Source organism: Trichosurus vulpecula, chromosome 1 (genome assembly GCF_011100635.1).
Source record: "Trichosurus vulpecula isolate mTriVul1 chromosome 1, mTriVul1.pri, whole genome shotgun sequence".
NCBI lineage: Eukaryota > Metazoa > Chordata > Mammalia > Diprotodontia > Phalangeridae > Trichosurus > Trichosurus vulpecula.
In genome coordinates, this window is record NC_050573.1 from 326,118,306 (window position 1) to 326,145,236 (window position 26,931).

The window sequence follows — 26,931 nt, forward strand, 5'->3', positions numbered from 1 at the left end:
CATCTCTTTTCTATGTTCACTTTGAAATTTAAAGGGCTCTATGTTTCATTAGGTATTATTTGAATTCCCTTTGTCTTATAATATTTAAAAGAATCTGGTTTTTTTTTTATTTGCTAGTCATCTTTTCTTCTAATTTAAGTATCTTTTCTGTTTATTTATCCATTTGTACTCCAGGATTTTAACTGAAGTTTCTTCTATTTGGAATCTTTAATATTTTACCCTCTCCCATGCTTTTTATCCTGTTGTTATTCACTTTCTGACTCCTTCCTTCTGTTGTATAGACTACCTCCTTCCCCACTAGGGCCAGACTGCAAAGCTATCTATGTCTCTTCCCACCTAGGGGAAGTTACTTTTCACTAGCCACAGTCCCTTTCCTAACTGTTTTTTGGGATACATGAATGGTACCAGGAAGGTTGATCAGGTGACTAAGTTTAATTTTAATATTTGACCTTTCAATGAACATTTTGCAAACCACCTACTATGTACATAACACTGTGCTAGGTGGTGAGGTTACAAAACCAGAAATTATTTTATTTCCCAAAGAAGCTTACATTCACCTTGGGAAATGCCTACAAATAAATAAACAAATATTAGGTACACTAAAAAAGTAATACAATTTCAGTACAAAAAGTATAGAAATAATTGGGGGGGCATCATAAAAGTCCTTGTGTAGAAAGTAGAGGCTAAGCTTTCCTTTGAGTATATCTAGGGATTTTATGAGGCAGAAGTGAGGAGAGAGCTCATTCCAAACCTGGGACACAACTAGATGTGCAAGTGCATGGAAGCAGGAGGTGGAATGTCAAACAATAGAAGCTTTAAAGCTACTGCAGGGAGTCAAAGAAGGAGAAAATCTGGAATAAGATTGGAAAGGTATAATAGGTAGGACAAAGATTATAGAAGCTGTCAGGCTAAAGAATTTGTGTCTTATCCTTGAGGCATTTGAGAAACACTGAAAATTTTTGAGTATGGTCATGATATAGGTTTGATCATCAATTTGGCAGCTATATGTAAGAGAGAGGAGAGTTTGAAGGTGGGATATAATTTTTACCTCAATTTAATAATGTTATGACTATGTGTGACAAATATTAGGATTCTCTAAATATGTAAAAATTGAACCTTACTTTGATGAAACAGACTATTCATGCTAAAGTTAAACAGCACTGAACATTGGATCTACTAGAGAAGTATCTGGATTTTTTATTTTTCAACCTAGCAGCATCGAGATACCAAGCATTTACTAAGCACTTACTACTTGCCATACCATGCGCTAAGTACAGGGGACACAAATACATGCAGAAAGAAAGGCAAAATTTTACCCTCAAAGAGATTACACACTAAGGAAGGAAGACAATACACAAAAGGGAACTGAAAAGTGAGTGCTAGAGGGAAAAGGAAGGGAAGAGAATGGGGGCTATGGTGTTCAATTCCATAAGTTCAGAAGCACAACCAAAGTGAGAATCAAGGTTGTCCTGCCTGGGCCACTCTCCAAAATGGAGGCCCTAAGAGATAGACAACAATGGAGAAGGGGCCAGCATGGCAAAAGGATCTTCCGATTGAACCTAGTTTAACTTTGGGATACACTTTTGAATAGAATTTCATTCAGATGAGTGATTTTTAATAATACATCCAAATTTTTGTTCCTTTCTCTTTTTAGTCAACCAAGAGGAGGGGATATAAAACCAAAATGACATTAGAAAGCATTATTATTGTTTTAGAATTGACAGTATGTTGTTCTGCTATAGAGTCTTTGAGGCCCCTATATCTTTCCCGTAGTGGCACTTTTTTTCAATGTTTCAAATGAAATCTGTGCCTTTAATATACCTGTTAGTCAATGTCTCTGAATCTATATAGTCCATGGGATTTATAAAATTGTAAGTATTCAAATTCATTAACTTCTTTTAAAATTTTATCTTTATCATTATATTTAACAATTATGTTATTTTGTTCATGACTAGGACTTTATGGTGGTCATCACCGGGGGTGGCCTTTACAAGTATGAATGGTATGCCAGGAGAAAGTGATTAATGGCGGGCATTTATCATCCTTACATTTTCCACCATTTTCTGACAGATTTGGGTTATAAGAAGAAGTGTAGAAAACTGGATTTTTCTTGTAGCTCCTCAAAAATCCCTCAATATGCAGTGTCTTTAGTATGTGGCAAGGGCAGTGCCATTTTTCAAAACAGCAATCAAAAAAGTTTTATTTTATACCTTTGCTATTTAAATGCCAATTCTATTTCTAATCTGTCATATTTAAATTGGTTTTCAACTTTTAGTTTAGATTTGAAGAACAAGCATGTAATCAGGAAGCTAAAAGGTCTAATAATAGTTGATGTTTACATTGTTTAAAAATTTTAAAGTTTACAGTTTAAAAGTTTTCCTCAGAACACTCCAGTAAGATAGGAAATAGATGTATCATTATTCCCATTTTACTGAGAAGGAAACTAAGGTTCAGAGGGATTATGACTTGTCACAATCCAAGGTCAATAACAAGTGTTAGAGCTAAGTCTGCAACCTGATTAACCTGAATTCAATTCCAATGCCTTTTGCCCAAATGTAGGTTTCCTTTCATTATATAACTTTTAAAACCTCTTAATCCATCTGCCATACCTCCATGCAGAGTTACACTTAAACCAACAGAGATTCATGTATCTATCTCTTCATCCACATTTAATTTCTCTTTCAGTTTCTTTCTGTAGTTATGGGACTTAGAGTAGTTTGCAAAAGAATTAAGTAGGCCAGAAATGTGTAAAAGAAGAGATACGTTTTCACTCCCACAAAGGCAAGACAAAGGCCTAAAATCAAGTACCTGGGGTAAAGTCAAAGGAGATCAAGGAAAAATGGAAGTTTTCAGAACAAGGGATACTACTGGATATCAATCACCATACAGAGATAACCAGAAGCTCAGGTATGGTGATCTTTAGGCTACAGTAGGAACAAGAAAATGGAGTCAGGAATGGTCTCTGGAGGTATGTTGCCCAGAGTTGGTGCATCTAACTTATTAGAGTTCTTTCATTTTTCCCTAATCAATATGTAGGACTTCTGGGATCCTGTAATTTCCACAAATCTGTAGCTTGATGAGGCATATAAGGTCATAGATTTAATATTGAGGAGGTGATACTTTGCTCCCATGTTTCTATTTTAAGTCTTATCTCTGTGCCACCAGCAGGGATATTCTGGGGTTTGGCTGATGTATCTAACAGGAAAATAAGCACAGTGTGTGGATGTTCCTAGAAAATCAGGAAATAGGGACATGTCTAGAGCAGTTTTAAGGGCTAACAGAGAAGTCCAGAAGCCAGAGAGGGGTTTTTGGGCTATTATAATTGGGCTGCGCCCTCCAGGAAGGTTATGAATTAGGAGACCCCTTCATGGTAAGCACAGTAACTAGGTTAGCTTGTCTGTAAGTATCTCTAAGCTTTGAGTTTTCCCTTGCCCTGCTTTCCCCCAGGAACTAGCTTTGAAAGGATGTCAGGAAGATCCTTTAATAATGGTAGCACTAACCAAGTTAGCTTTGTTTTAAGAAGGAACAGTTATAAAGGTATGCAAGGATGCAAGAAAAAAGTTAGAGATTAGTTTTGATCAAGTAAAGAGGATCAGAGGTGGCCTTGGAAAAAGAAGGCAATGAATGAAGCGAAATGCTAGTCAAAAAAAGTCAGCATTAAAGATTATGGCGTGGGCAGTTAGGTGACACAGTGGATAGAGCACCAGCTCTAGAGTCAGGAGGACTTGAGTTCAAATCTGGCCTCAGACACTTGACACTTACTAACTGTATGACCGTGGGCAAGTCACTTAACCCCAACTGCCTCAAAAAGAAAGATTATAATGATGAACTTACAGTGCATAATATTATTTGCTTAAATGTATTTTCACTTTAAATTATGGAGATGGACTATGCATGTCATAGGATGACCAGAAATGTCTAATTTGCATGGCCCATTTGGTGAGGCCTACTCATGAAGGACTCTGTGTGTGTCTGTGTGTGTTTGTGTCTGTGTTTATGTGTGTGTGTGTGTGTGTGTGCGTGCGTGAGTATGTGTGTGAGAAAGAGAGAGAGAGAGAGAGAGAGAGAGAGAGAGAAAGAGAGAGAGAGTTAGAGGGGGTAATAGATGGGATGGGCGTATGGATTATTGTTAAGGAAAGAATGTCATAGAAAGAGAGATCAAGGAGGAATGAGGAGGCAAAATTTTATGCATTGCTTCTAAGAAGCTGGATTGACTTAAAAGCAAAAATCACTCCCTGTTCTATTTCTAAACTGAGCTATGAATCTATCTCAGATGAATCTTTGAAAGTAATAAAAGGAGATCATAATTGGATCTACTATGTGCAAAGCTAGGGACAGCATGGCACAATATATAGAGTTCTGGACTTGGAGAGAAGACCTAGCTTCAGAGATTGCCTCCAACACTTAATAGTTGTGTGAGAAGACGACAGTCATTTAACCTCAGTGAGGCACAGGAATCTCTCTAAGCCCTATGAGTTAATGTTTCAAACACACTACAATTTGTTGGTGGATGAAGATGCCACACTGATAATACCTCAGGTCCCTGCTCAGTAAAATAATGCATTGTAATCGAGAGAAATGTAAGAAGTTAAAGAAGTAGATACAGTCTCTACCTTCAGAGAACTTATGGTCCATGAGAGAAATATATCTAAGTATTGAAAGACTTTGAAAGGAGACTTCTTCATAGGCCACCCCACCTTGGAACAATTCTTACTCTCAGGAATTTTTCCATTTTCATATCCTGAAATATCTTTACTAAATGCCCTCCTTTCTTTTATCTAAATATAAAATCAATTTTAGTTTTCCCTGTATTCTAAGAGGATGGAGATTTCCAAATTGGTTGATATCATATCCATTTGGTTCAAGAATATCCTTTTCAGTCATGGTATGCTTTCTTGATATGCTAACTCTTGCTTCTTCCCTATTCCTATCTAGTTTAGTAACAGTCACAGATAGCCAGCCTTCCAACTTCCAACTACAGTATATAATTATGCAAAATATAAAATCTTCAAAGAAAATGTACTGGAGTCTCATATATAATGATTTTTAAATAGAGTGATTTGCTTTAAGTCCATGAAAATGGCTATATAGTCTTCATTCTTTCAAATTTAATTTACAAATTTATTTTCAAATCATATATAAAGTCAATTATACAAAATTAATTGCATTTATAATATTTATTTGTGGTTCGCTCATTTTCTCCTTCTCTGTTAAAACAAAATATCTTGTGTCTTCATCATTCTTCCCCATACTCTTTAATTACCTAAAAAATATTTATAAGCTATCCTTACTCCCTGTCTGGAGAAAACAGCATTTAACCCAAAGGGACGAATTGTAAATGGTGGACAACTAGGCCTTTACTTAGATGCCTGAGTGGGGAAGATTAGCTTCTTCATTTTTTTCTTCCTCCAGTCACACTTCTTCAGACTAGACTGTTTTCAAAGCAGAGTAGTATAGGCCTATCACTTTTATGTCCAAATGCATTTCCATACCTGGCAAAGTGAAGATAGGAAGCCATTTGGGGATTGAATTAAGGAATACAAAGCACAAGGATATGGCTGTTGGGAACACATTCTGAGCCTTATTGCACTTCCATCCCCCTTCTCAGAGTATGTCTTTTTTTTAAGTACTTGAAATCGAGCTGACTGAATCTTTTTCTAATACATATTTTTAATGAGGACAACTCATTCTCCAGACTTACTTTATTAAACTCTAAAATGAGTGCTGTGGACTGGATAATGGCCTGCTCATGAAGACATTTTTCATCTAAAGTTTCATAGTTTATTAAATGAAAGCTCTCTAATTCATAAGCCAACTTCTATACAGCTACCAATAACAAACTGTACTAACCATAGACAGATATTTTAGATTGAATGAATATGGAATTAAATTAGCCATTAAATGACCTGATTATGTTAGAAACTCACTTTCCCTTTGTTCGTATTCCTGAGGTCAGACAGGTTGTCTACACATAAATCAGTTAAAAGAATAATCATTTGAATTATCTAAATTGGTTGTTTGGAGTGAGGCAGGAGGATAGGGAGGATGAAATCAAATTAAAAATTCAAATAATTCCTCTTTGACTAAAATAGACTATAGTGTATTATTCCTAAAAATCCTCAATCATCTATTAAGGACTATATATTGAGAACTTTATCAGAGAGGACTTTGAAGTTTCAATTACAAAATTATTTTCATTAATTTCAATTGAAATTTCAGTTCGGTTCAATTTCAATGAATTCAATTACATTTCAATTCTACCAGGCAAAGGGCAGTTGCATTGTTCACTTTTATTTGTATGGTAGAGTTCTCTCTTTAAAATTTTTAATTAATTTTATTTCCAAAGTACTTGTTCCATGAGGCTTTTTAAACAAAGAATGAGACTTAAAACACACAAATGTATACACACACAATTTAGGAATAGTGGGGAAGGGAAAGAGAAGAGAAGGGAATAAACATTATATTGTACATACTATGTGCCAGGCACTGTGAAAAAGTACTTCACAAATACTATTGTATAGAGATTATTAAAAGACTTTCCCCTTATGTATGAAATTAACTCATAAAAGATTATCTCCTTGTAATACTTATCTCCTACAGTGAACATCCCTGAAGCAGTTTGGAGCTACCCTGATCAGTTTTCAGTTGTATAGAATCCCTTTGATCTCTATTGATCTCTGTCTCAAAACATGCCTCCCCTTCATTTTTTTTTTGTCAATGAAGATTTGTAAAGCATTACTCTCTCTCTGCATATTTCTTGTAGTGGGTAACAAATCTACTTAATATGGTAAATATCATCAAAATAAATATATGGAATACTTCAAAACATTTCAGTTGCTTAGAGAAAAGGGAAATTTAGCTGCTTGGTTGTTTTCTGTCTTCAAAAGATTTCTCACTCTCTCTCAATTCTTGTGGACTTTTGGCATTTGGCTGTTTTGCCCTCCAAGATCCCATGGTAGAGATTTTATGATGGAAAAGAGAAAGGAGGAAGAGGTGTTAAGACATAAAGAGAGGGATTAAAATTCATCCCATACTGTTCATGGCTAGCTATATATACCTTACAATAAAACTTAGAAAGGGTATCAAAGTTGTTCCCTAAAAGAGAAGATTATTTTCGGTCATGCTTCATTCTTCTGAGAAAGATATAACTTTCATCAGCTTTCAGTCCTGATAGCCTTGTCTGCTGTGTTTTTCCCTCCTTAAGCTATTGCACTCTATTCATTAGCCATAGAAACAGGGTGCCAAGCACAAAAGGATAAATCTTATTGCTTATATTAATGGAATAGTAGAAAAAGCTGAGTTGGTGGGTGAGATTTTTTTAGCTATAGTGAGCCATTGTAATAGAACAGTTAATTCAAATTAATTCAGTCATTTAATTCCATTGAGAGTACCCTTAAGTGCCTACTATGCACAATGCACAGTGCCTATTTAGAAATTAGGCTTGCAAAAATCTTGAAGTTGCAATAAGATGCATTAAACTTTTGAGGAAAGCAGCATATCTGCCTGCTTAAGGTCCTGAAGTAAATAGAGCTCAGGGAATGGTGGACCTGCTATATCAGTTAACTTGGCTCTTTGTTGTAATGCAAAGGACACTGCTTTTGGACTTAAAAGATAGAGATTCAAATCAATGGCTCCGCAAATACTCAGAATTGGGAAACTCAAAATGTTTTAATCTGTAAAATTGGGTTAGACTAATTCCATCCATGCAATAAGCACTTGTTAATCATCTACTATGTTTACAACACTGTGCTAAGTGATGGGGTTATCGAAAAAAAAAAGTAAAAAAAAAAAAAAAACAGCCCTTGCCCTAAATTCTTCTGGCAGCTAGGCAGCACAGTGGATAGAATTTGGCTATGCCTCTAAACACAGAGTCAAGAAGACCTGAGTTCAAATCCAATCTCAGACACCATCAGCAGAACCCTAGGCAAGTCATTCAACCTCTGTTTGCCACGGTTTCATCAGCTATAAAATGAGGATCATAATAGCACCTACCTCCTAGGGTTATGAGGATGGAGTTATATGTGTAAAGAACTTAGCATGGGGTCTTTCGTATGACAAGGTCTTAATAAATGTTTATTTCCTTCCTTCTAGCAGATATTATAATATTTTAATAGATGATTAAAATATATTTTGAGGAGGACAATAAAGAGATGCAGGAGGAAAGATTTCCTGTAAGAATAGACATCAAAGTTAAGTCTTAAAGGAGGATGAAGGTTTTAAGAGGTAGAGGTGAGGAGGAGGTATATTCCAGGCCTATGGCATAGAGGCAGGATATAGAACGCTGACTCTTAGTGCTCATGGATCACTTTGTTTAGAATGTAATGTGTATGAAAGACAGAGAGGTATAGTAATCTGGGAAAGATGCAGATAGTGAAGAGCTTTCAAAGCTGAGGAATATATATTTTATCTGAGAGAAAAGAATGAGTCACTGAATATTCTTGAGCAGAAGTGTCAAATTCATTTCCTGAGGCAGGAACAATATAGCCTGGACCACATTAAAATGTAGTTGGGAAAGGTTTGATGAAATAAACAAAAATATGGTTTCCTATTACACAAGCAAAAAGATGGTAAATTAGGGAGGGGATGGAGCCAAGATGGTGACTGGAAAGCAGGGACTTGCTTAAGCGCTCCCTCAAATCCCTCCAAACACCTGTAAAAAATGGCTCTGAACAAATTCTAGAGCTGCAAAACCCACAAAATAGCAGAGGGAAACAGGTCTCCAGCCCAGGAGAGCCTGGATGGTCGCTGGGAAGGGTCTATTGCACAGTGCTGGGAGCAAAGCACAGCCCAGCCTGGGCCATGCCAGGACAGACCAGATAGTGTGTCAGCCAGCTGAAAAAGGCCTTAGGGCCATGAATCATTGAACTGTGGCAGTTACCAGACTTCTCAACCCACAAAGGCCAAAGAGTAGTTTAGTGGGAAACTATGGGATCAAGGTGAGAGCGGTCTGGCCCATCCCTGGGGGTGGCAGAGGTAGTGTAGCTGTGTTGGTGGCAGCAGCAGGAAGCTCCTGCAGCTGCTTCCAGAGCTCCAGTGTCAGCTGGTTCCCAAGTCCCTGGCTCACATGGTAGGAGGAATCTAGCAGTGAATCAGAGCAGGAGTGCAAGGAGAGTTTTGTGGGCACAGAGGCAGGCTCTCTTGATGTGCCCTGCTTGGATCTGGATTTTGGTCCTGGTTGACAATTCCTGGGGGAGTAAAAGTGCTGCTGTGACAGAGCCTGTGGTGACAGTGGAGAAGAAGTAACTGAAAACAGCAGTGCTTGGACCCTAAAGCTTGGGACAAAGTACTCAATACTTTACAAGCAGTCATACCTTGACAAAAAGCTCAAGGGTCAAGTAGTTGGCTGGGAACATGAACAGGCAGCAAAAAAGAACTCAGACTCAAACTCAGACTCAAACTCAAAATTCTAGATTCCTTTTTTGGTGACAAAGAAGATCAAAACATATAGCCAGAAGAAGTCTACAAAGTCAAAGAGCCTATATCAAAAGCCTCCAAAAATATGAATTGGTCTCAGGCCATGGAAGAGCTCAAAAAGGATTTGGAAAAGTAAGTTAGAGAAGTAGAGAAAAAAATTGGGAAGAGAAATCAGAGTGATGCAAGAAAACCACGAAAAGCAAGTCAATGACTGGCTAAAGGAGACCTAAAAAAATACTGAAGAAAATAACACCTTAAAGAATAGACTAACTCAAATGGCAAAAGAGCTCCAAAAAGCCAATGGGGAGAAGAATGCCTTGAAAGGCAGAATTAGCTAAATGAAAAAGGAGGTCCAAAAGACCACTGAAGAAAATATCACCTTAAAAACTAGATTGAAGAAAATGGAAGCTAGTGACATTATCAGAAATCAAGATATTATAAAATAGAACCAAAGGAATGAAAAAAATGAAAGACAATGTGAAATATCTCATTGGAAAAACCACTGACCTGGAAAATAGATCCAGGAGAGATAATTTAAAAATTATTGGACTACCTGAAAGCCATGATCAAAAAAAGAGCCTAGACATCATCTGTCAAGAAATTACCAAGGAAATTTGCCCTGATATTCTAGAGCCAGAGGGTAAAATAGAAATTGAAAGAATCCACCGATCACTTCTTGAAGAAGATCCCCAAAAGAAAACACCTAGGAATATTGTCACCAAATTCCAGAAAGAAACAATTTGAATATTGCGGGAACACAATCAGGATAACACAAGATCTAGTAGCTTCTACATTAAGGGATCGAAGGGCTTGAAATATGATATTCCAGAGGTCAAAGGAGCTTGGATTAAAACCAAGAATCACCTACCCAGCAAAACTGAGTATAATGCTCCAAGCCAAAATGTGGATTTTCAATAAAAGAGAGGACTTTCAGGCTCTCTCAATGAAAAGACCAGAGCCGAATAGAAAATTTGACTTTCAAATACAAGAATCATGAGAAGCATGAAAAGGTAAATAAGAAAGAGAATTCATAAGGGACTTACAAAAGTTGATCTGTTTTGTTTGCATTCCTACATGGAAAGATGATGTGTGTAATTCATGAGACCTTTCTCAGTATCAGGGTAATTGGAGGGAATATACATATATAGACAGAGGGCAAAGGGTGAGTTGAATATGAAAGGGTGATATCTAAAAAATAAAATTAAGGGGTGAGAGAGTAATATTTTGAGAGAGGGAGAAAGGGAGAGATAAAATGGGGCAAATTATCTCACATAAAAGTGGCAAGAAAAAGCAGTTCTGTTGGAAAGGAAGAGGGGCAGATGAGGGGGAATGAGTGAAACTTGCTCTCATCTGATTTGACTTGAGGAGGGAATAACATACACACTCAATTGGGCATCTTACTTCACAGGAAAGTAAGGGGATGGGGATAAAAAGGGGGAATGATAGAAGGTGGGAAGATAGGGGGAGGAGGTAATCAAAAGCAAACACTTTTGAAAAGAGACAGGGTCAAGGGAGTAAACTGAATAAAGGGGAACAGGACAGGATGGAAGGCAATATAGTTAGCCTTTCACAACATGAGTATTGTGTAAGTGTTTTATATAATGATACATGTGTAACCTATGCTGAATTGCTTGCCTTCCTAGGGAGAATGGGTGGGAAGAGAAGAGGGGAGAGAATTTGGAACTCAAAGTTTTAAAAGCAGATGCTCAAAAAAAAGTTGTTTTTGCATGCAGCTGGGAAACAAGATATATAGGTAATGGGGCATAGAAATCTATCCCGCTTGTAAGCAGAATGGCCTTTGTTTTCTTTGAATGACTCAGCTTACCTCATTGAGCCTCTGGATGCTGTGGCTTGCTCTTCCGGGGCAGGAAGCCCAGAGAGTATGTCAGGAAGCAGAAAACTTCCTGTGTGATGAGTCATGGGGCTGGCTGAGGGGAAGTGTTAACGTCTACGCTAGGGGGAGGGTCCAAGTCAAGAACCAATCGGCCCTGGTCATTCAGGCGGTGCTTGATGATGTCAAAAACTCTATAAGAGGGGAGAGGACAGCTTGAAGCTCTTTCCTCTTCCGGTTGGTGTGGGAAGCAGCGGCAAGCAAGCGTGACTCTGGGCCAGCCCTTGCTCTCGGGCCGAGCCCAGATGTTGGTAACTATGAATTGTGTTAGGTCTGTCTGTTGATATTTGTAATTTGTTTGTATTTTGGTTTTGAGGTTCGGGGTGCTGGTTTGTTTTTTCCCCCAAACTAAATGAATGTTTTGAACCTCAGGGTGCTGGTTTTTTCCCCTGAAGTAAGTCAATGAATCTGTATTTGGTCTGTCTCTTGATGCTTGTCTGTATGCTCCCCTGAACTAACTGAATGCTAACTGAATGCTGGCGTTTTCCCCTGAACTAAATGATTGTTGTCTGTATGCTAACTGAATGCTGGATTAAAGTAAGCTGGTCAACCCCTTCACCATGCTTTCCTTGTTTAAGCAGATAAAAAGAACTTGTGCTTTCCCGGCAGCCTCCTGGGTCCCGGCAGCCCCCTGGGTGCCGGCTGTGGGGAGGGATCTTACGCCCCCACCGAAGCTGCTAGCTGGGTTGTTAAAATACCGCTCTACAAGAAAGTAAGAGGAAAGGAGATGGGGGGAGGGGGGAATGGGGTGACAGAAGGGAGGGCTGACTGGGGAATGAGGCAATCAGAATATATGTCATCTTGGAATGGGGGGGAGGGTAGAAATGGGGAGAAAATTTGTAAATCAAAATGTTGTAGAAATCAATGTTGAAAACTAAAATATTAAATAAAAAAAGGAAATAAAGATGAGAAAAAAAGATGGTAAATTAGGAAATTTCTCCAACAACCTTTGAAACCTCTTCTAAGCAGAAATTATGCACCAAAAATAAAGAAACTTCAGCTGTTTCCATGGTCTAGAACTACCAGAATCCAAAAGAAGGTTAGAAAAAATCCCCAAACTTAAGAAGTGATGAGTGCTGACCCTGAGTTCATTCTCCTCCCACTCCCCATCTCCCATGATACTGGCAGTGAGGCTACACTAGCAGAGGCAAGAACATGACACAGACTTTCATCAAAACTACCCCTGCATCCAGTTCTTTCCTTCCTTGTTTCTAGTGTCATGGATACCCTGGCTTTAAGCTAAGGAAATTTGCTTGGACCTCAACCACCAGTTTGGCTGCAGCCCTTGAAACACAATGGCCTAGGAAGCACCATCTGATACAGCATGCAAGGCTCTGCAAGTGCTGGACCAAGGAACTGAGAAGAAAACAGAGTGGGACAGCTCACCAGGACAGGTCACCCTACATAACCTGTGGGAGACTCTGCAGTGCATTCTGCCAAGACTGAAGAAAAGAGTCTAGCATCCAGCTGGAGCTAGTTCTGACCAAACAAATGCCTATCTTTCTAGGAGATACTTTGAGATCCAGCCCCCAGGGCAATCACAATCAGTGGGGAGACAGAAAGGGAGTGATAAGAATAAGAGATAAAATGCTGAAATTGCAAAGGTCAATTTCAAAGTGTGTAGGCTTCAACCAAAGTCTGCTGGAAAAAAAAGAAAAATAAAGGGAAGAGGTTTAAGCAAGTAGGGATAAGAGGAGAAAGGGTGGAACATTAAAAAAAAGGGGGAGTCCCTTTGTTTTCTTCTCAGTTCTCTGGCCCAGCAAATTCAGCTGTGTCCATGGTCTAGAACTACCAGAATCCAAAAGAAGGTTAGAAAAAAGCCCCAAACTTAGGAACCTTTAAATCATAATTTAGAAATTCATAGTAAATATGTTATTACATTCCAGTTAAAAATTTTAGTTTCTAATTATATATATGTATATGTACATGTATACATATGCACATATATACATGTATGTATGTGTGTATGTATATGCATATATACGTGTACATGCATGTGTACATACACATACATATATACATACACATATATGTACACATACACATACACATACACATACACACACACATACACATGCACATACACATACACATACACATATACATATACATATACAGTCTCCAACCTGGCTAGGGTTGTGAAGGCAGAGAGAAAGAAAGAATCTCAAAATTTTCCTCCTTATCTCTCACTGAAAGTTTAATCAACAGGTGAGTGAGAGTAAGCCCCAATTGAATATTACAAATAGTTGGGAGAGCTGTTTGAGGTATTAGACTTCTACATTAGTCTCTACCTTTCTAAGCCCCCTTTCTGTACTTTCTTGCAGTAGTCTTTATGGGTGACTGGTGTCATGATCCAAGAACATCCCTCTCTTTTTTTACTGTATGAGATACCCTGGATTCCAGAGCTAAGGCCTAGGTCTCTTCTGAGTGATATTTGTTTGGTCAGAACTAGCTCCAACTCTTTTCCTCAGACTTGGTAGGATGCAGTGCACAGTTTTCCCACATGATACCTAGGGTGACTTGCCCTGGTGAACTGTCCCTTTGCACTGTCAATGTGAATAAAGACTAATATAAAGTCAAGGGTTTCGAGTTTGGGAAAGAGATTTGACAAGTTTTTTGGTTTGCTTTTATTCCATTGTGATAAGAAGGATTTGAGAAACTTTTTGAAGCAGTGCCTGTAACCAGTTTCAGACAGACAATATTCAATCAAGTTTTACCATTGTCAGATGGAAACTATAGAAATAAATTTGCAGCATAGAAGTATTTGAGTGTTTCTGTTCTTGAAGGATTATTAGAATGGTATGCCCCACTCCTTAGAGTCCTATGGTCTCCAAAAAGAAGAAGAAAGTGCCATTATTTATTTTTGAAAGTGAGTTAACTAAAGGCAGTGGGCTCTATTATTTGAAGTGCTATCAACTAATGGCACTTAGAATAATAGGTATTTTCAATGATACCATCTGTGATTATAAATCCAAACTTGATTTGAGTGAAGTACATCCCGAAACTAAATTATAATGTATTCTCATTTGCAATTAGATGTGTTCTCCTATTAGGATAATTGTGGCAAATCAGAACTTAATGCAAAATGCATTTCATACTTGGCATTAAGACAATATGTTTGTAAACTGAATGGATCAGGAAAACCTGAGCTCAGATCTGCTATCAGATATTTGTTAGCTGTATAAACCTGAGCAAGGCACTTCATTTCTGTTTGCTTCAGTTTCCTTGTCTGTAAAATGGGATAATAATAATTGCAAAATGCTTCATACATTTCCTGACATATGGTAAGGGATATGAATGTGTGTGAGTGATTTTTTTTTTTTTACTAAAAGTACTTAATCTAGTCTGGGTGTTTTTTTAAGCTATTGGTGTAGAAAGTCAAATTTATTGATGGTGATTTTCTGTGTAAAAGGAATTGGAAAATACATTCAAATAAATTGCTATATTTTGAGGGGGAAAAAGTTTTGTGTTATCTTGTTTTTTAATGCACAATATTGTTTATATTATTGTTAGGATTCTAATTTTCCTTGTATTGCGAATTTTGGGAAAATATTGTATAACAAGTGTTGTTCGTTTGAAAAATGCTAATTGGTGAGTGTGTTCTACTTGCACCATTAGAAAATTAACTTCTATGTATTTACTTTACATTTGAAATTCCAGAATATGAATATTCTCAATTCCTACTGATTCTGCTCCCAAATGTATTTAAACTAGAAAGGATAAATAAGATAAGGCCTTATACATTCCTACATGTGCTGGTATGTCTTCATATGTGCTTATTGTTAACTATTAATACAGCATGAGAAAATAATAACCTAGCCCTAAACTGTAATTAGTGAAAATTTTTTATGAATTAAAATTTCTTTGGGCTATATTTTTTATGTTGTTCTGAGTTTTTATTACAGATACGACTATCCGAACTGTCATTAAGACAATGCTTTGTGCTGCCCAAAAGGAGAACTTCTATAGCTGGATATCTATGCATGGGAAAGTTGAAGGGATGACCTTGCATAGGTGAAGATAAGAGACTCTTGACTCAGTTTCCACATTGTGCGATTTTCTTTTATTTAACAGAAAATTTTCTGGTTAATTCTGAGTCTGTCATTAATACCCTGTGAATCTTGTGAAAATTTGCTACATGATTCATTGTTAGTTGTGACTCTAACCTGGAATCAAACTGAGCTAAGGGAATTTTTTTCCCTGTCATGCTTATGTCAGGTCAGTCTGTGCTCTTGAAGTTGTATTGTTATAACCATGTACCCCTTTTTTCCTTTCATAGCAAATTTCTCTAATCAAGGCAGGTGAACTGTATGAGTTTTTGTTATTGTAATCCTACATTTATAACAGATTAATACTAAAACATGTTCCAAATGTTTCAATGGGATATACAGGGCTTGTATAGGTTTTAGTAACATTATTAACATTGTATCAGGGATTTTACATGCAAAATTGCATTAATAATTTTAAAGAAATTTTAAATTTTTTTTTCTTGTTTTAAAGTATCTTTCTGATAAATACTAAGAGAAAGGGCTCATTTATTTCAGAGTCAGGCCCTTTTATATTGTTTTTTTCTTTCAGCCTGTAAATGGCATTATTCATATCAGGTACAGGGTTCAAGTAAAGATAGAAAGAGCAAGTGATATGTAAAAACCGAACTTCTTTGAAGTTCCAAGTGAATTATAGGTTCCTAATTTGATGTTCTTCTTGTAGCTCTGCTGTTAATTCAATTCTCTCCATAAGGTTTGAGCTAGTTTTCAACATATTGAACTAGTTACTGGAAAATCACATTTAATAGCTTGTACTAAATTTGTTGAGTTTTGTTATTGGCAGATTTTAGGAGAGTTCCCTAGGGAATCCCTGCAAGTGTCTTACAACCAGAGAAGCAAATTTACTACGTGGAGCTTCCTCCAGAGGTGGCCTGAGAATTAGGCTTATTCCAGAATTTTCCAAAGAAAGATGTTTCCAGGGACTAGATGACTATATATCACAGCTGGGACTTAAGATGAAATGTGCTTATTAAAAGGACATTGCATATGGGTTACCAGGAACAAGGATATTTTATGCTATACATAATCATTATTTGGCCTTAATGTGTCATAGTTTATGTTTGTGAGCAGGAGGATCAAGCCCAAATTCCTTTTATTTACTATTCAGAGACAAGACCATTCTTCCTGCAACTTTTGGTTAACTGAAAGCTTATTTTGTTTAAATTAACTTCACCTGATCAAACCTTGACTTATGGAACAATGTTAACTGTGTGACAAAAGGAAGTTTGAGCTTCCTAAAGTGATTTCTTTATTTATCAGCTACTCTAGCTATCTTATGCATACATACATATATACATATGTATGTATATGTATGTGTGTATGTATGTACATATGTATAATCATTATTTGGCCTTAATGTGTCATAGTTTATGTTTGTGAGCAGGAGGATCAAGCCCAAATTCCTTTTATTTACTATTCAGAGACAAGACCATTCTTCCTGCAACTTTTGGTTAACTGAAAGCTTATTTTGTTTAAATTAACTTCACCTGATCAAACCTTGACTTATGGAACAATGTTAACTGTGTGACAAAAGGAAGTTTGAGCTTCCTAAAGTGATTTCTTTATTTATCAGCTACTCTAGCTATCTTATGCATACATACATATATACATATGTATGTATATGTATGTGTGTATGTATGTACATATGTATGTATATATGTGTGTGTGTTTATATTTCTCACAAATCAGTCCATTGTGAGACCTGTATGTGGTTTAATCTGCAGCTTGACTTAGTCTGCCTACAGAGTTTTTTAATGAGGTTTGTCTCCTTAGGAGATATATGAGATTATAACTCTGCACAACTAAGTTTGCTCAACTCTTGTGATATTGAAGAAGACATGGGATGACCTTCATTATTATATGTGATACTCATGATCACAGTACACTTGTTTCCTGTTTAAAGTTTAATTCCCTTGATTTACAATCCCTGAGACTTATTCAAATTCATCCCTCTTACCATGAGATATTAGAAAAATTTTCTGGCCAATCTAACTACTACTTAAAGGAATTCTGTCAAGGTGTAGATGACGTAGGTAGTGAGGTGGATGCTTCCATTGATTCAAGTTATTTTAATGTTCCCTATTCAACATTATAACCCAGCTTTCTGCTCCTAAAATGAAGCTTTTGCCAACATGAGAATGTTTAGGCTTTAAGTCCAAAAGGAAGGATTGCGGATTATTTATCATTTATTAATAATGTTTGAATCTAACTTTCTATGATTAGAGGTTGCTTGCACCTAGAATGTGGCCCTAACCCCAGCAACTCTTTGGGAATGCTGGAGATAGCTATGAAGAATTTTGGGTTTGCTCAGAGCCTGGATTTACCCAAACATGTCTGTTTTGGGACTTCACACCCAGGATTTGTTTTGGGCGCACCCACAGTTGTGTTTTGGGTTCCTTTCATGTGATTCATGTGTGACTCATAGGACTTGTGTGTAATACCTTTTTCAAATGACTTATGTGTGACTTGTGTATCAAAATCCTCTAAAATTAAACCTTCCAGAACTTGAAGAGAGGGAGCCATGCCTTCCTCCTCCCCTCCCAGTTTGTGGTCCTCTACAATATGACCTAATACATTTCATTTTAAAACTATTTCAGATTTGGGTGTTTGTTCTCACAAACAGCAAGAACATAGAACTACAACCTACTCCTAAGTGATTTTAAAAGAAAACGAGAATTTTCATTGCACAATTTATGTCCTGCTCAACAAAAATAATGAGCGTAATATAAAAACTTGAATCTGCAATAGAAAGCCTCACCAAAGAAACAAAAAAGACAATAATAAATTGGAAATATAAATACATTGAACCAAAGGACAACATAGAAGGGAAGAAAAAAATAACATTAAAAGAAAATATACTTGCTAAGCAAATAAAACATGCTCAACTTGAAGACAGGGTTTACAGAGGTAAATTAAAAATCGTAAGTCTCCTGAAAGAAAACAAGAAAATGACAGGGGAAAAAAAAGACCTTAACATCATCGTGAAGGAAGTAATAGAAGAGAACTGCCTAGAACTTCTAAACATAGAAAATGAAATTCCAATTCCAAGAATTCACAGATGGCCTTTAAGAAAATCTAAAATAAAAAACAACAACAAGAACAAACAACAACAACAACCACAAAAAGAAGGCTACAAACTCCAAGACTCATAGTAGTTAAATTTAACAATTGAATTCAGAATCAAGCCTTCAGGAGGAAGACCTTCAAATACAAAGGAAAAGACATTCAATTGTTGTGAGATGACTCATTTACTTCAAAAAGGAAGAGGGATAGAATAAAACATTCCAAAGAGCAATGGGGTTTAGAAGGAGCCTAAGCTTAAGCATACAGGACAAAAGATGGATATTCAATAATAAAGGAGACTTTGAAACATTTAAAAAAAACAGAAATTAAGAGTTTATTTGCCTCTTGAATACCACAAACAACAGAAATACAGGAGTAAATAAATGTAGCATGCCAGAACTGTAATGAAAACAGTGACAATGGAGAGATCTGTAAGAAATTTTGTTCTGAAATGTACACAAGAAGACAGAGGTAAGGGCAGAGATCTAGTAGAGGTAATAGTGAAGAGACAGACAGAAATATTATGGAATCTGGGAATGTCATGTCTGTAAGTGAATGCTTATTTTGTGGGACTGCATTATGTCATGGAAAGGCATGGAAAGGGTAAATTCATCCCGTGGTTAATTCAAGTACTAGTAAAGAGGTAAAAATGACCTCTGTGATCTCAGAAGGAGAAGAACCCACAGGGGAGTGGATGAGGAGGGGAGGGGAAAGATTCATCAGGAGGAGGAAAGGAAAAAGGTCTTATTTTGAAGGTATGAAAGAGTTCCACTGGTGAACATTCCTCTCCTGAAGAGAGTTAGGTGAGGAAAATAGATTAGGACCTTACACAAGATGAGGAGTCCAAAAGATATGAAAAGTTTACTTGTCCTAAAGAAGTAGGGATGGAAAGTTGGAACCTGATGGAGCAACTGGCACATGGAGAAATGCAAACACATGGACTTATGGTGGAGCTATGAAATTATACTAACATTTTGGAGAGCAATAATATCCATACCCTTGTAACCAGAGACTGCATTAATCAGCTTATACTCTAAGGAAGTCATTGATAAGAAAAAAGTTCCTGTATAGTACTCCAAAGCTTTGTTTTTTTTTCACTCCTTACTCCTTTTTATTCTTTCAGCACGTGTAATTTTTTTTAATTTTATTTTATTTTAGACTCAAAGGTCAGAATAAAATACAGAATAGAGAAAAGGGACAAAACATATGATAAACTTAAATATTGAAACAAATACAAAGTAAGAAAGAAAAAATGCAAATGTGCATAGCAGAATGTAAGAGAGGATTCAAAATATATAATAATAGAATTTCATTTCAGTTAAGCCGATATGATAAATAATACATGTTGTTTTGAGAATTGCCATCTTTTCTTTCCTTCCTTATGAGTTTTCCTTTGTTCTCTGCTATGCACTTTTTTACTTTGTTCTTCCCCCCGAAGGCTACAATAAAGTTTAGATATGTTTCTCTATAGCTATAAATCTATACATACACACATACAAATATATATACATAGATACTCCAAAACTATTACAGAAACAATTTCTGTGATATCAAAAAATTGGAAACAAAACTGATGCTCATCAATTGGAGAAAGACTAAACAAATTGTGCTACAGGAATGTGATAAAATATTACTGTGCTATAAGATACAATGAGGAGGATGAATACAAAGAAGCAAGCGAAAATCTATATCAACTGATGCAGAGTAAATTTAGCAGAGCCAAGTAAACTATGTACACAGTTAACTACAACAATTTAAATGCAAAGAACAAAGACATAGCAAAAAAAGGGAAAAAAAGAAAACTCAAAAGTAGATGTAACAAAATTATATCTGGCCTCAGACATTTACAAGTTGTGTGACCCTGGGCATGTCACTTAACCCAGTTCCAGTATCTTTCCCAAGAAAACTAAAGGGGGTAATAGAGTCAGACAACATAGAGTCAGATGTTGAACAACAACATCAAAGAAGCAGCTAGTTGATTCAGTAGCCAGCTAGAACTTGAGCCTGGAGTCAGTATGATCTGATTTCAAATCCAGTCTCAGACACTTACAAGCTGTTACCCTGGGCAAGTCACTTAAGTTTTCTTATCTATAAAATGAGCTGGAGACAAAAATGGCAAACCACCACAGTCTTTGCCAAAAAAAAAATCCCAAAAGGAGTCACTAAGAATCACATATGAGTGAACAACATAAAAAATTCAAAAACAAAAGTATAAAGAACAAGTGGGAACCAAATTAAGAGATATGAGAAGACACCCTTAACCTACTCCCATGAGGTGGTGGGAGGTCCATGGCTGTTAAATATTGTATGTGTTTTCACATTTTTTTAAATGTATCAATCAATAATGCTGACTTTTGTTTTCTTTTTTTTCTTTTCTAAAAAATACTATTTGTCATGTGGGATCGCTCTCTGAGAGGGGAAAGAAGAGAGATACAAGGGATAATATGGTGATTTAAAAAATCAAAAATATCCGTAAAAATATTTTTTAAAATGCAACATTGATAATGTTAATTTGTTTTTCTGAATCAGTATTTGGCCAACATGGATCACTATCTATTTGAGCCTAAATGTGACATGGACAGATTTCTTCTCTTACAAAAAATTATTTTGGCAGCATTGTGGAAAATAGATTGGTATGGAAGGGGATGAAAATGGAGATCCTAATCAGGAATTCATTGTAATCATTCTCAGGAGAGCAAGATGTAGTGAAAATAGAAATGAGAGTGATGCAAGAAAATCATGAAAAAAGAATCAACATCTTGGTAAAGGACACACACACACAGATACACACACAGGCATACACACACACACACACACACACACTACTGAAGAAAATAATACCTTAAAAAATAGAAGAGGACAAATGTTAAAAGAGGTACAAAGAAGTACAAAAAGTACAAAGCTAAAGAAGAATGCCTTGAAAAACAGAATTGTCCACATGGAAAAAGAGGCACAAAAATTTACTGAGGAAAAAAACTTCATAAAAAGTAGAATGGGCCAAATAAAAAAGGAGGTAAAAAAACTCTCTGAAGGGACAGCTAGGTGATGCAGTGAGTAAAGCACTGGCCCTGGAGTCAGGAGGACCTGAGTTCAAACCCAGCCTCAGATACTTCCCCACTCAAAAAAAAGCTCTCTAGAGAAAATAATGCCTTAAAAATAGAATTGAGCAAATGGAAGCTAATGACTTTATGAGAAATCAAAAAACAATAAAACAAAATCAAAAAAATGAAAAAAATAGAAGACAAAATGAAATGTCTCATTAGAAAAACAACTAACCTGGAGAGAAAGTTGTAAAATTATGATACTAACTAACTGGAAAATTATGATAAAAAAAGAGCCTAGACATTATTTTTAGAAAAATTATCAAGAAAACTACCCTGATATTCTAGAACCATAGGGTAAAATAGAAACTGGAAGAGTTCACCAATCAACTCCTGAAAGAGATCCCAAAAGGAATATTATAGCCAAATTCTAGAGCTCTCAGGTAAAGGAGAAAATATTTCAAACAGCCCAAAAGAAATATTGAAGTATTGTGGAGCCACAATCAGGATAACACAAGATTTAGCAGCTTTTACATTAAAGGATGAGAGGGTTTGGAATATGATATTCTGAAGTGGAAAGGAGTTAAGATTACAACCAAGAATCACTTACCCAGAAAAAAAAATGAGTATAATCCTTCAGGGGAAAAAGACAGATAATCAATGAGATAAAGGACTTTCAAGCACTCTTGTTAAAAGGACCAGAGCTAAGTAGAAAATCTAACTTTCAAATACAAGACTTAAAAGAAGCATATAAACATAAACTGGAAACAGAAACTTAAGAAACTTAAAATGGTTAAACTGTTTACATTCCTACATTGTAAGATTGATACTTTTAACTCATAAAAACTTTCTCATTATTAGGGAAGGTAGGAGTACAAATAGGCAGAAGGTACAGGTGCGTGTTGGATATGAAGAGATGGTATTTAAATAAATAAAATTAAGGCAGGATAAAGAGGAATTAACTTGGTGGAAGGAAAAGGGAGGGGTAGAATGGGTTGAATTATCACACATACAAGATGCAAAAAACAAGCTCTCACAGTGAAGGGGAAGATGGAGAAGGTGGGGGTGAGTGAGTGAACCCTACTCTCATCAAAATTGGCTCAAATGGAATGGCATACACAGTCAATTGGGTGTACAAATCTAACTTACCCTACAAGAAAGTAAGAGGGGAAAGGGAAGGGAAAGTGGGTGGTGATAGAAGAGAGGGCAGATTAAGGAAGGTGGCAGCCAGAAAAAAAACACTTTTGAGGAAATACAGGGGGAAAGGAGATAAAATATAATAAACAGAAGGTAGGGGGATAGGATGGAAGGAATACATTTAGCAATAACTGTGAAAAAATGAAGCAAGTTTCTCTGATTAAGGTCTCATTTCTCAAATATATGGAGAACTGAGTCAAATTTATAAAAATAGGAGTCATTCCCCGAGGGGTTAAATGATCAAGAGATATGAACAATTTTTAGATGAAGCAATCAAAGCTATCTATAGCCATATGAGAAGGTGCTCTAAACTGCTATTGATTGGAGGAATGCAAATTGAAACAATTCTGAGGTACTACCTCATACCTATAAAAGAGCTAGTTGGTTAGAAAAGGAGAATGACAAACATTGGAGGAGATAGGGTGGGGGGGGGAGAGACATTAATGCACTGTTGGTGGAGTTGTAAACTGATTCAACCATTCTTTAGAGAAATTTGGAACTATGCCAAAAGGGCTATAAAACCATGAATACCATTTGACCTAGTAGTACCACTTTGAGGTCTGCATCCAAAAAGAGATTTTAAAAAGGGAAAAAGACCTATACATATAGAAATGTTTATAGCAGCTCTTTTCTGGTGGTAGAGAGTTGGAAATTGGGAGGATGCCCATCTATTTCGGGAGTAACCGAACAAATTGTGCTAGGCAATTTGGATTGAATACTATTGTGCTATAAGAAATGATGTGCAGGATGCTCTCAGAAAAACTTGGAAAAACTTACATGAGCTGATGCAAAGTGAAATGTACTGTGGATAAAGGAATAGCAATATTTTTAGATAATCAGCTGTGACTGACTTAGCTATTCTCAGCAATACAATGATCCAAGACAACTGTGAAGGATTTATGATGAAAAATATTATCCATTCCCAGACAAAGAACTGATGGCTTTTGAATATAGATTGAAGCATAAATTTTTTTACTTGCACTTATTTTTTCTATTTTTTTTTATTTTAGACAAATACTAAAACTTAAATACATAAAAAGAAAAGAAAAGGAAACATTATAAACTAAAATATTAAACAAACATAAAATAAGAAAAGAAAAAACATGTCGTGTGTACAGCAGAATGTAGGAGAGGATTCAAAATATATAGCAATAAATTATTATTTCAAGAAAGCCTATATATTAAATACTGTATGTTAAATTGGAAGCTGTCCTTCCATGTAGGTTTTCTTTTGTTTTCTGCTGTACACTTTTTACTTTGTTCTTTTTTTCCTGTTCCTCCTCCCCAAGGCTAGAATTGAGCATAGGTATATTTATAAATAGGTATTGATATATGCATGCTCATACACATATATTCACATACATACATACACATATAAACATATACTTTCCCTGAGAGATTCTACTCCTAATCTTGTTTTTATGGTTATGCATATCTGTTTTTTCCTATTTCTCCTAACTCCTCTATTTCACTTCTACCTGCTACCTTGCCCTCCTATTACTTAACCTACCCCCACTCCACCAATCCCTCCCTTATCTTCCCATTCTCCTAAATCTAAATATCCTTTTGTACACCCTTTTGACCTATTCTGTCTCCCTCCCCTCTAAAGTTCCCTCCCTTACACATCCATTCCCCTAAATCTAAACACCCTTCTATAATCCCCTTTTATCCCATTCCCTCACCCTCCTCTCTAAAGATCCCTCCTTTATCCTCTTTCCCTTCCCTATCCCCTTGGAGTTTTATTTTTTTTTTAATTTAGTAGACTTTTATACTCCTCTAGATGTATATGTATTTTCCCCTCTTAAGCCCATTCCCAATAAAAGTAGGTTCCCAGAACTAACAGCTCCCCTCTCCCATCTAATTCCTCTACATTGGTTCTTCCTCTTGTACCTCATTTGTATAGGATAATTATTCTTTTAGCTCTTCTTGAACAGTTTTACTTTTTAAAGTCATATCATACTCAGGTCTAAACAAATCTTTCTTATAAGCTACCTAGTTGCTAGGAACAGTCTTAGACCTAAGGTTTGCATTTTCCATACTTAAAAGGTAAAGGTTCTATCCTTACTGAGTCCCTTGTAATTGGTCATTGGTGCATATATTATATTTCTTATATTTCTCTTGGTTCTTGTATGCCAAATCTTCTATTGAGTTCAGGGTTTGTTTGTTTGTTTGCTTTTTAAGAGTCCCAAAAGACTGACAGTTGATCAAATGTCCATCTTTTTTCCATCCAAAATTATGCTTAGCTTTGCTGGGTGTGATATTTTCAGCCAGAGGCCCAGTTACTTTGCTCTTCAATATGTAGTGTTCCAAGATCTACAGTCTTTTAATGTCACCAATACTAGGTCTTGTGTGATTCTAATTGTGCTACCATCATATGTAAATTGTTTTTTTTCTTTTTGCTCATCATAATTTGTCCTTGATTTGGGGGTTTCAGAATTTAACTATAATAATCCTGTCATTTTTCTTTGTAGGATCTCTGTCAGGTGGTGATCAGTGGATTTTTTTTCTATTTCTGCTTTCACCTCTTGTTCTAATGCTTGAGGACAATTTTCTTTAATTATTTATTGCATTATTGTATCAAGATTCTTTCTTTTTATTAGAATTCTGAGGTGGTCTAATTATTCTTATGTTTTCTCTTCTTGATCTGTTCCCTAGATCAGTTGTTTTTCTTGTGAGAGGTCTCATATTCTGTTCTACTTTTTCATTCTTTATATTTTGTTGTTGTTGTTCCTTTTATTTCTTTGTCTCTTACAACTTTGCTGGCTTCTCCTTGCTCAATTCTGATTTTCAAGGAGTCATTCTATTCCTTAAGACCCTGGATCTCTTTTTCTAATTGGTTGACTTTCTTCTCATAACCCTCTTGTTTTTCTTGTATTATTCTTATTTTCCTTTTTTTTCCTCCATTTCTCTTGTTTGATTTTTAAATTCTTTTTTAAGTTCTTCAGTGAATTCTTTTTGGGCAGGTGACCATTTGACCTTACTCTTTGGGGCAGAAGAGGGTGCTTTATTTTAGTATCCTCCTCTGAAGACAAACCCCACTCTTCTCTATTCCCATAGTAGCTCTCTATGGTTGGATTCTTTCTCCTTTGTCTGTGCATTTATTTTTAGTAATAATTTAATTTTTATAATCACCTCTAGTCCTGGGATATGGGAGATGGTGCCTCTGGCCTCTGATCCTCTCCAGTTCTCCCCTCTGCCTTTAAACTCAAACCAAGAACTCCAGCCTCCTGTAAGTGCCAACAGTCAGCAGAGTCCCTGCCTCACTGCTTCTGGGCTCACCAGGCTTGTGCTGGTTCCTTCTCACCCCCTCTGCTCTCTGCAGCACAGCTGGGTCTGGGGTTCCTTGTCAGGAGAGATTCCCTAGATCTTCCCCAGAATCAGATGCCCAACTCCTCTCATTGTACCAGGTGGAAAAGTTCCTGTGGTGGGGCTGAGATAGCCTCCAAAACCATCTAACCCCAGGGTTTGCCACTTGTTTAAGCAGCTTGCTAATGGTTGTTAGAGTGGACCATGGCCTGGAGGTGTTCACTCTTCACAGGGAGGAAATCTAGTCCTGGGATTTTTCCTCAGGTCTTCTCCAATAGTCCCAAGAGTATCCCTCTTCTGCCCCTACTCTTATTTCTTTTCACAGCTCCATGTTTGCCCAGAGGTGCTATTTTATCTCTTTTGTGGAGGAAAATCTTGAGAGATTGAAATTTTCTGGCCTACTCCACCATTTTCCCAGAATTCTCTCCCTACTTTCTTTATTTTTCTTGAGGTTTTTTTTTCTTTGGGGGGGATCTATATTTTCTTTCATGACATGAATAATATGAAAATATGTTTTGGATGACTACACATGTATAACTTACAGACTTGCTTGCCTTCTTATTGAACAGGATGGGGAGGGAGGAAGGCAGAGAATTTGCAACTCAAAGTTGTAAAAACAAATGTTAAAAATTAATATTAATTTTTAAAAGAAATGTTAAAAACTTTTAGCATGTATTTGGGAAATATTTAATGAGATAAATAGAAATAGTTTCAAATAGAAAAAAATACAAAAGCAAAAAAAAAAGGAGGGGTGGGTTGGTAAAGCTTTCTGCAGAATATGGGATTTTAGTTGTGACTTGAAAGAAGCTGACAAAGTCAGTAGGCAAAGATGAGGATGGAGAGCATTCTAGCTATAGAGGATGGCCAGAAAAAAAAGTCTGGGGACAAGTGATGAAGTATCTTGTTTGTGGAACAGCCAGGAGACCAAGTCTCATTAGATCAAACATTGGTGAGGGAGTGAAGTATAAGCCTG